Consider the following 11227-nt stretch of genomic DNA (forward strand, 5'->3'; position numbering starts at 1 on the left):
GCTATTGGATGCCTCGCTTCCTGAATCGCCTCGTTCTCCAGCCTTGCGCGCCTCTCATTGGCGCCGCTGAGGCAGCAGTTTGATTGGCCGCCGCGTCGCTCTCGGCTGGAGCATGGCGGCTACTGCTCGCTCAGATGGTTATCCTGGGCAGCTGCCCCTGCACAGCTGAGGCGGAGGACACGGGGTAGTTGGTTTCATTAACTTAGCAAGAGGAAACAATAGTTCGTTCAAATTTATTCATTTTCATTATTCATTAGTTCATGCACACACAGCATTCCTTTCTCCCACCTCTCTGTTTTGTGTTTTTCCTGCCTGTGAGGAGCTTGTAAGCTTTATAGCATCTTCAGAGACCAGAGGCCCTCGCCAAGTGTGAAGCGACTGGTAGCTACTGGAAAAAAGGCTTTTTTGGGCGGTGGCATCCCAGTTACAGAATGCCCTCCCTAGAGAAGCCAACCAGGCACCTTAACTTGTGAGCCTTTGAAACCACTTGATCTTGGATTTGCTGCCTGATGCAGTGGCAAGATGTGGCTTAACAGGTTACTCTAACCAAGATTTAAGAGCTGCTCATTGTGAGACAGACCCTGGAATAGGGATTCAACTGGTTTGGGATGGGGAAGTACTCCTTTCCATATTGGAGTATTGCAGCAGGTCTACCTTTGAAGAGTCTTCAGAAGTTACATTTCGCCCAGAGTACAGCAGCAAGCATGTTAATGGGTCCTTTTCCTGCCCTGTACTGGTTACTAGATTCCCTTTCAAGCATAAAGCAAAATGTTGGTGATTGCATTTGAAGCCCAAAACGACTCAGATGCAGGATATACTGGGGACCACCACCTCTCACCCTCTAAGACCCAGTAAAAATATCCTTCTCTATGTCTCACTTGCCGTGGAGGTGCAATTGGCCAGGAATGGCCATGCCCAGATTATGAAACACCTTGCCCCAGAAGTATTGTTGTGCCTGTTGGGAGTTTGGTGGGAGAACTATAGTTAGTGAGCATACAAGGATTGTGTTTTTGTTTCTCCACCGCCACCCCAGCTTAATTTTAATGAATGTGTTGTGTTGTGTTTGTTGTTTTGTAAAAATGCCTTGAGTTGCTTGTGGGAAAAGGCATCTAATAAATGTAATTAATAATAATATATCAGTTTCATCATGGCTTGTTTGAACTAACCGCAATGACGCACCCTGGGGTATAATGAGGATCTGTTGTTTGTTCAAATTAAAACTGAATGCTTCTGACCTCTGTCACATACTACAGAAAGAGAGGGGACCAGGGTTTTCAAGAACAAAGTTCATGCAGGTACATTCATATAATGCTAAACCAAAGTTTAGTGTTACATCCAAAACTGAGAAATAACTTATTAAAAATTCAGAAAGGCATAAAGGCACTGCAAAATTATGCAAAGGATTAAAAATTGGTCAAAGTCATGATTTTATTGTGAAATAAGCGCCTTCCTCATAAGCAAGTTAATATTACAAAGTACAGTCAATATTAAAATGTTTATTCATAATCTTGGTTGAACATTTTATTTCCACGATTTATTTAAAGTTCCACGATGGCTACCAGCTGTTAAAGTTGATGTAAAAGTGATTCCATATGTTGAACTTAGTTGTTTCAAACACTTTTCATATTGAGTATTAAGTTTTATGGCTTCTTGAAGTGCATATTTTAGATCTTCTATTTCATCAAAAAAATCCTAAAAAGTAATACCACACACAGTATTTTAATTAAGTACTACTTCCTAGTTTGTCCATTCTTGTATTCATCACTGAAATAGTCTTATAGGAAACAAACCATCTTAAAAAAAAAAAGAACTCAAGATTTGCTAATGAAAAGTCCAAATTTTAATTTGATTGGAATATTACTCCTCTTAGCATCTAACAGATACAAGATTCTAATCAATGGAAGATTTTGTGAACTGCAATGTGTGCCAAATCCTATTCAACAAGTAATTAGAGGACTTATCTTCTGGACAAGATCACAGTCTTTGAAGGCTTGATTACAGATTTTTTAGTTAATTTCTCAGTTAGTTTGGGGTGTTGTTGTTTTTTTGTACACTGAAAAAGACTAGTCAAAGAAAAGAACTCAACTGCCCCTATCCTGCGACCTGTCCAGTCAGATTGTCCCCTCTCCCCCACTTTACATTTTATAACAGTTATTTGTTTTAGTATTTGAAAACTAAATCACTTTGGATGTTTAGGCAGAAAGGTAGTATATAAGTGCAATAAGTAATGATAAAGTTACCTTATCTAATGCAGCAAGCTCATTTCTCAACATTCTTCTTTCTTTAGATAATGATTCATTTTCCATCCTCAGACGCTGAATCTCAAAAAGCAGTTGGTCTATAGTACAATAAAAACCATTAGGAGCTCACTAAAAGATAAAATCATGTTACATATTTATAATTTTTAAAATATGCTTATATCTTCAGGCAATTTTCTAATAACGCCCTGTATCAAATAAAGTATTGGAATTTAACCCAGCTAGCTGGAAACCTCCATGAATATTGTCGATACTGTTTCAGTTATAATTTTAATAACTTTATTCATAACATGCCAAAGAAACATGATCACATAGTACCGGTATATGTTTACCTAAATATTTACAGGAACAGCTCCCCTTCTTTTTACACACACATTTGTAAGACCCATTTTTTTTCTGTAGTGGATCAGTTTTGTCCTTTGGTAACATCTTTTTACTTTCCAGCTCCTTCATCTTTTGGTTTGCTAAGTGAAGTTGGTGTTCCATATCATTAATTTTAATCTATGATAAAATAGTAGAGTATTTGTAATAAGCATTTAAATTAATACTATATCTAGCATCCTTGGAAGCACACTTTACACACTTTACTGAACTTTATTGGCATCAGAAGCTAGCAACAAAAATGTGAGAGAAAAGGAGTCAGATTCCCGTCAAAATCAAAAGATGCAAATATGAGATGGAAATGAGAAATATTATTGACTCAATCTATGCCTGCAACATCTCATATATTGCATATTGTTCATTTTGTGTCAGTTATATGAACTTTTACAAGCGTCTTCAGGGCTGTCAGCTACACTCATCTGTTGGCACAGGTGCAAGCAGCTCCAATCCAATAAATGCACTATGCAAGCAACTCCAAACACTAAACACAATGTCTTTCATCCATAAAAAAAAAGGTAAAGGGACCCGTGACCATTAGGTCCAGTCATGGCCGACTCTGGGGTTGCGGCGCTCATCTCGCTTTATTGGCTGAGGAGCCAAACAGCTTCCGGGTCATGTGGCCAGCATGACTAAGCCACTTCTGGTGAACCAGAGCAGCGCACGGAAATGCCGTTTACCTTCCCGCCGGAGTGGTACCTATTTATCTACTTGCACTTTGACGTGCTTTCAAACTGCTAGGTTGGCAGGAGCAGGGACTGAGCAACGGGAGCTCACCCCATCGCGGGGATTCAAACCGCCGACCTTCTGATCGGCAAGTCCTAGGCTCTGTGGTTTAACCCACAGGATCTTAAACACGCAGCCATGTTTTAAAGAAAATATCTGCTTGCTTATTTTTTTCTTTATGCAAGTAACCTTTGCTACATCAGATGCTGAAAGCTAATGTCTATCCCATGCTTCCCAAGAGTTTGGATCTTATAGTAACAGTTAAAAATAAAACAAGGCACAATAAAAACAAAATGTCCAATTAAATTATGGTTACCGGTAATTATCCAACACTTGACTAATCTTGGTCATTAAAATGCCAGCCTAAAGAAGACTCCTCCCCTAACACCCCACTACTTATTGTATTATCCCCATATCAGATAAAACCTAATTTACAGTAGGGAATCACTGAGATTGGCATTGTTTGAGGGAAATGTCATGAGGACTATGCAAATTAGATGGAAACACAAATAGCTGAAAACACACAGTAAACTCAAGTGTGGACAAGCCCTAAATCTTGAGCATTCTTTTAAAGTAAGAGTTTACATGAAATCATATGACCAGAACTTACAGAAAGTCTTGCAATGGTTTCACATTGTCCTTGGTTTGTTTTTAATTCTTTATTATACCTTTTCTGTAGATTATGATACAACTGGAGTACTCTGGAACAGCAAACAGACAAGAATGATAACAAACTGCTGATATTCCTAATACAGATATAGACCCCTCTGAAAGGGTTATACAGATATAAACCCCTCTGAAAAGAACTGGCAGCATCTGGCAGCAGGGCTTGGTGGATTGCATTCACTACATGCAAAATGTTTTGTTTTGTTTTAATAAACACTGAAATCCAGGATGTGAAAGATGAGGTTTACGGAGGTGGAGTGGCTGGGTGTGGGTGACAATGGTGAGTAAAAAAAGAGAGAAAAAGGCAAGTATACCAGGAGAGGCCTCGAAGAACCAACAAACTCAGAGCTGCCCTTGGCCTATCACCGCTGGCCGCACTTCCAGGACTACAACTCAGCTGGGGAATGGAGCAGAAGGAAGCTGAGATGGGGAAGTTAGAGACATGACCAGCAGAAAAGGACTCCCTGCCCAACTCTACAGATCTGAGAAAGACTATAGCAATAACAGCAGTGGCAGCAGGAAGGGGAACCCTTATTCTCTATTGTCTCCAGTGAGATCCAGAGTAAAAAGAATCTAACTGAGGATTTAGTGACACAATTTTAGAATGGCCTAGCTGACAAAAGCAAGATTTGCTAGCTGATACTAACTGTTCATTATGAGAAAATAATGTAACTCACACAGCAGTAAATTGGATGAATCCACTGACAAAAATGTAAGATGCCAAAATAGAAGCTCATTTAAGAAAAATGAGAAGGAATTGTTTTTCTTTATCCTCTGCTGCAATACTATTCACACTTAACTGGAAATACATCTCCATGACCACAAGTGGACTAATGTTTTAAGTAAATATGCAAAGAATCAGATTCATAGCAGAGATACATCTAACTATACTTGCACAACTTACCTAGCATTTTCCTTTACTCCTTCACGTTCCTTACGATAAAACCCATCGTCTTTAAGGGGTAAGTGGATTTCTGTTTGAACTGGCACACTAAGTTAAACAAATATGATAACTTAAAATCTCTTCCCCAAGCATGAACATTTTCCTCTTTCTTAATACTGTAGTATATTCTGAAGCAATTAAAAACGTTAATGCAAAAAATAATCTGTGGCCTCAAAAGCTACATACTTGTATTTTGATTTTTATCATCTGGATATATTAGGAAAAGCAGCAGTGAGATATCGGAAGTTCAAAAAAGTACATTATCATTGATCATAGAACATGGTCACATGGTCTAAAGGCACATGCACATCAGAACATGGTATGAAGGCTATCAGTTTGCTGAGGCTAAGCAGGTTTAGGTCTGGCAAGTACCTGTATAGAAGACACCCTAGGAGCCATATGTACACTGCTTTGGGGTATGACTAGAAAAAGATGGGATATAAATGTATATTGGGGAAACTGTATATATATGTTCATTAATTTTTTTCAGCTGGACAGTCAAGATTTACATTTGGTGAAATGGGTTTCTTTTTGCTCAGACAGAAATATTTTTTTCAGAAAAAATAATATTTCCACCTCTTAAAAAGCATTAATATATCACATTTTCAGACAATGAATAAGTAACACAATTTACAGAGCATGGCTGCGCATGGGAGACAATATCTGTCTAATCATCCCAAAAAAATCTAATGAGTCAAGAAGAGGAATTAATGTTCAATATTTTTCCTTCTTCAAGAGAAAAGTAAGTATAAATCCATCTATCCAGAAACATACTTTTTCATGAGTCATAGTATAAACACTCCCAAAACTCAAATTTAAATATCTTGAAGAGTGCTTAAAATGATTTCATAGACTGCAAAGTGCAACCTTACTTCAAACCTGATGCATAGCAAACTACAACCTGTGTTCTCCCTGCCCAAGGGTTTGTCAAACCACAGATCCTATCACCCCTGGCCTTTGGCTATGCTGGCTGGGTCTAAACCAGATCTTTAGCTGGGAACATGGACATCTAAGGAGCAAAGATATAATCTTACTCTTTCTTTGTGACACAAGTAGGCAGCGACTTCTTTTGCCCTTGCAGTTTTTCTTGTAACTGTGCCCAATCATATTCCAACTGCTTGTTTTTTAGGCGTACATGCCTCAGCTTTTTAAGCAGCAACTGATTTTCTTGTTGGAGCTAGAAAAGGGAAGGAAAAAACTTTATGTTAGGAACAGATGCAGTTAGTTAACTAGTGCAATGGAATAGTTCTCACTGCGTAAAACATCCTACTTTAGCTTTCCTTCTTTAAGGATGTTCTCCCTTTAATCAAAATACTTGCAAAACCTAACCTAGAATAGAAAGTTCTTTGCCGGTCGCCCAACACCAAAAAGAAAACTAAAATTGGCACCAGGAACACATTTAGAGGGAATTCCTAAAGTGAGATAAAAAGGTAAAGGTACCCCTGCCTGTACGGGCCAGTCTTGACAGACTCTGGGGTTGTGCGCTCATCTCACTCAAGAGGCCGGGGGCCAGCGCTGTCCGCAGACACTTCCGGGTCACGTGGCCAGCATGACAAGCTGCATCTGGCGAGCCAGCGCAGCACACGGAACGCCGTTTACCTTCCCGCTGGTAAGCGGTCCCTATTTATCTACTTGCACCCGAGGGTGCTTTTGAACTGCTAGGTTGGCAGGCGCTGGGACCGAGCAGCGGGAGCGCACCCCGCCGCGGGGATTCGAACCGCCGACCTTTCGATCGGCAAGCCCTAGGCACTGAGGCTTTTACCCATAGCGCCACCCGCGTCCCTAAAGTGAGATACCACAACCCAAAAGGCTCTCGCTGCAGATAACGGGGGGTGGACGGTGTGTGGCAGTAAGAAGGAAATTTGCAGAGGACCTCAATGGACAAGAGAGGCTGCTGTGTGTTTGGAACAAGGGCAGAAGATGCGGGGAGACAGCGGGAGCCGCCCAGCTGCCACCGCCTTCAGGTGAACCGGATGCGTCTCTCTAGACCCTGACAGAAGCCGCCTGGGGAGGCACTTTCCGTCACTCACTTGGAGGCACTTGTGAACTGACGGCAGCGCCATCCACTTCCCTCCTACAGCCTCCCACACGGAGTGGACACCAAACATCGGAGGAGGGTCACGTGCCCTTCCCCGAAAGACACAACCAATGAAACGGCTGGAGGGGCGGGGCCTTCCTTTTTAGCGGGCCGTAGCCGCCAGGTTTCCAAGTTCAATGGCTTAAACTTAAAAGCCTATTATCTGCGACGACTTTGCAACGGGAGAAAAGGCCCCCACGTGCGAGGTGTCCAATGTCGCGCCTGCGCTACATGAGTAAAAGTAGTACGGAAGGATTCACAACAGACGGGTAAAACCATGTATCCTGTGCCCGATGAATATTATAAAAACCCTGCCTACTCATAGGCGGGCCCCACGCCTCTAAAGCACAAGCGGTTAAAGGTTGCTAAACCGACTTGTTTACATTGGTAGAACGAATTCTATGAGGTCATCCAAACGCGACTGCAGCTTCAGGCCCCCCTTTCGGAATTTTGGCTTCTAGGTTACCATGGTGACAAGATTCTGTGACCCCGTGTCCCCAGCCCAGCACTGAAACGTAACAAAGAGATGGCGACTCGGTTTCGAAAGGAACTTCCTTTGTGGTCAAAGCTCGTTGAGAATATAGGAAAGTTAACATGTACGCAAACACTTACGAACTTAAATCTGCCAAAATATAGTCTAGCATTGGCTTTTATAGAACTCTAAAGACACACATTTATTATGGGGGGAAATTGTTAGTTTTTAAGGGTCCACAGTACTCTTTGTTTTCTCTGCAAGAGACTCTCACAGCTTCCCTTCTGGAAACTGCCAAAATATAAAAAAATTGATGTCGTGGGTGTTTAATGAATTTCATATTGCCTATCTTTTAAGGCTAAATAATATATCTTGAGTGTTATCCTGCACTGTCTGAGAATCATAGACACCTGTTTAACTTACTGGCAAAAGGAATTAATTGAAAGCTAGGTGAGCAAACCTTTTATATAAAAATACAAACGACTTTTCATTTTATTTGAAGCCTAACAAACCAGGCTAGTTTTTTTGCTGGATTAACTAGACAATAACAAAAAGGAACTGGAAAGTAAGGGTTGTGTCCTGCTCTGGCCTAGCATAATATATGTTAACCCTTTAAAAGATGAATTACTAGAAAACAAAAGAAACTGGATAGCTGTAAAATCCTGCAGTGCTAAATTTAGATGCACAATGCATCTGCTTCTAGATGAGTGTTTACAGCATTGCAGCCATAAGCTATTTAGCTATGAGCCTGTATCCACATAAGTCCCATTCTGTAGGATTTACATCTAGGGTTACAGTTAGCAATTTAAGATTAAGCAAAATTATTCCTAATTTACCAGCTGGCAGCTGCACAGGTTACAGGGAAGTTTGTTTCAATTTCAAGTTATAAGACCAGCGGACCTATTGGAAAATTTAGTACAGTAAGCCCACAAGTTACACACATATAACTTGTGCATATTCAGCTTTACACACTTGGTCCCCCCCCCTTGGGGGGTGGGAGTAGGCATCTGGGGAAAATACTTTGGCAACCAATGTGTCTTACACAATTTTGGCTTTAGGCACAATCCCCAGAATATTAACCCCCACATAAGTTGTGGGCTTACTGTAATTGACGACAACAAACGCAATTACAGTGAAAGTGAAATAGATCAGAACACAGTCTCAATACAAGATCACTATTAAGATCGAATATATGTAGAGATTCCTAATATTTATGGCATACAGGGATGAGTCATTGTTACAATTACTGCTAATTTTTCCTCCCCAAACATCTCTAGACACACTGCTGGCTAAAAATGCAACTAGGTCACCCTCTCCCCCTTTAATTACACCTGGTTTGGGGCAAAATGCATGAAAATGCAATCCATATGAAGGCATCCACACCCCTTCTCCACCCACCAGGCACTGGACAATTGGGGAACACATATGTGCAAATGTGATAGAAATGCCGAGTCTGTGTTTTACACTGGTAATGTGCACACAGCCTCAGTTACAGATTGCTGGTGTTTGTAGCCATCATAATGGATGCCCAAATTAGCTGCATCTGCAGCTTGTATGCTAACAGCAGCCTCTTCCAGAAAAACATAATCTTGCCACAATTAATCTTGCAAGCATCCAGGATTCTCTGGGTTTTTTGTTTTACTCTCATACTAATAAATAGGGCTGCCTAGGAAATTTCTTTGTAAACTTCAACTAGTTCAGAGCAGTGTGACCAGCTGAACTTAGATCATCATGCTGATCAGGTATTGCCAGCGCTGAAAGGCCTTCACTGCCTTGCTATTGGTTTTGAGACCTAATTCAAAGGACATTTTATTTATTTTTTTATAATAAAAAAACCTTGTAAAGTCCTATGTAGCCTCTCTGAGTCTCTGTGACCATATTTCTGGATATGAATATGTGAAGGAATAATCAGAATCACAGACCATGGCAATACACTCTGGAGGATCAGGAGAACATGTGGCAGGGGAAGTAGAGATTTTTCCACCAGACAAACAGAAATGCTTGTTCTGATGGAATGATCTCCTTAGTGCTGCATTGAATTCCACCCCGAATCTGCTTGGGTAGTATTCAACTAAGTATTTCACAGAGTAGAGCCATTGAAATTAATGGACCTAACTTAGTCATGTTCATTAATTTCAGTGGGTCTACTCTGACTATAACTTAGTTGAATACTACCCCATATAAACGTAGGCATGTTGGCTCTGCAGTGTGATCAGGAACTGTACAAAATGCAGGGTCTCCAGATATATAGCAATTCCATGTCTATGCCAAACGTTCCAAGTAATAAGGGCACAATCCTACTCCCATCTCCACAAATTTATAATCCTGGTTATGGTTGCATGAACATGGCTCCAAGTAACACCAATAGGATATTAAACAAGCAGTTCTATTTTTATAGGAAAAGAGGTGCTGGAACTCACCTTTGTTCTCTTATAATGGCACTGGTGAGTTCTAGCTGAAAAGTAGCCCTGCAAAGAAGTAACTAGCATATGAATATGGCTAATCCAACAGTCCAGTTAACTGTGACGTACTCCCAGGTAAGTGTGTATATGATTGCAGTCTTAGTCGTATTCATAGAATCATAAAACTGTAGAGTTGGAAGTAACCCCGTGTCATCCAACCCAACCCCTGGCAATACAGGAATCTTGCTCACAGCCATCCCTGGGTGGACTTGAATCACCAACCTTCTGGTAAATAGGCAGATGAACTGACCCACTGCTGAAGGGACCCCTCACTGTAGATCTTTCTGTTAAAGGAACATAGGATGCTGCCCTCTAGTAAGTCGTATCATTGGTATATCTAGCTCACTATTGTTAACACTGACTGGCAACAGATACACAGGGTCTCAGTTTTTCTCAGCCCTATCTGGAGACACTTGGCATTTCAGCTAGGACCTTTTGCATGCAAATTCGAATCCCCATGATGGGGTGAGCTCCCGTTGTTCTGTCCCAGTTCCTGCCCACCTAGCAGTTTGAAAGCATGTTAAAGTGCAAGTAGATAAATAGGTACTACTCCAGCGGGAAGGTAAACGGCATTTCCATGCACTGCTCTTGTTCACCAGAAGCGGCTTAGTCAAACGCCAGCTCCCTCGGCCAGTAAAGCGAGATGAGTGTCGCAACCCCAGAGTCATTTGCGACTGGACCTAACGGTCAGGGGTCCCTTTACCTTTTAGACATGAAGGATTGTGCTGTTGGATTTTGGTCCTTCAGAAGCAGAGTAATTTTTTATTTCATTGCATTTCTCTAAATTAAATCAGGATATAGAAACATTGCACATTCATTCTACAGAAGATAGAAACTGCAGAGACCTGGATGAAGTGCAACTTTTACAGAGGCTACATGACTTTTTAAAACATAATGACACCTGGTGATCAAAAGGATTTCTGTCTCATCAGGCAGAGGCTATTTTTAGTTAACAGCACTGAGAAGTCAAGTTATGAAAGTCTGTGGTTATGAAATATCAACTTCCTGGGGTTATGAAAGGTATATTAGAGCACGGTTCAACAGCTAGGAACCACCTGTCATTCACAGTAAACTAAACTAAGGAGTTGGAGGGACTGGGATAAAAATACAGCTCTGTTATTATCACTGTTCCATTGAGCTATGGTTCTTTCGCCAGAATCCTTTTGAAATTCTTAATCCTTATTTACAGCAAGAATTGGAAACGTGGAAGTTACTGGACTCCCAGCTCCCATCATCCAGGACCAC

The 11227-nt window shown here is 41.0% G+C and overlaps 1 pseudogene across 1 annotated transcript; it reads right to left on the bottom strand.

Moving 5' to 3' along the window:
* Nucleotide 1: 1 nt before the first annotated feature.
* Nucleotides 2–7197, bottom strand: LOC114600757 (uncharacterized; annotated as a pseudogene). Its single transcript, XR_013393961.1, has 8 exons — nt 7002–7197; nt 6006–6148; nt 4933–5019; nt 3973–4063; nt 2591–2759; nt 2241–2338; nt 1560–1692; nt 2–201 (listed from the first exon to the last, which is right to left on the bottom strand). The product of XR_013393961.1 is annotated as an uncharacterized LOC114600757 (transcript).
* Between the last annotated feature and the right edge of the window lie 4030 nt (nt 7198–11227).

Source organism: Podarcis muralis, chromosome 8 (genome assembly GCF_964188315.1).
Source record: "Podarcis muralis chromosome 8, rPodMur119.hap1.1, whole genome shotgun sequence".
In the NCBI taxonomy this organism is placed as follows: Eukaryota; Metazoa; Chordata; class Lepidosauria; order Squamata; family Lacertidae; genus Podarcis; species Podarcis muralis.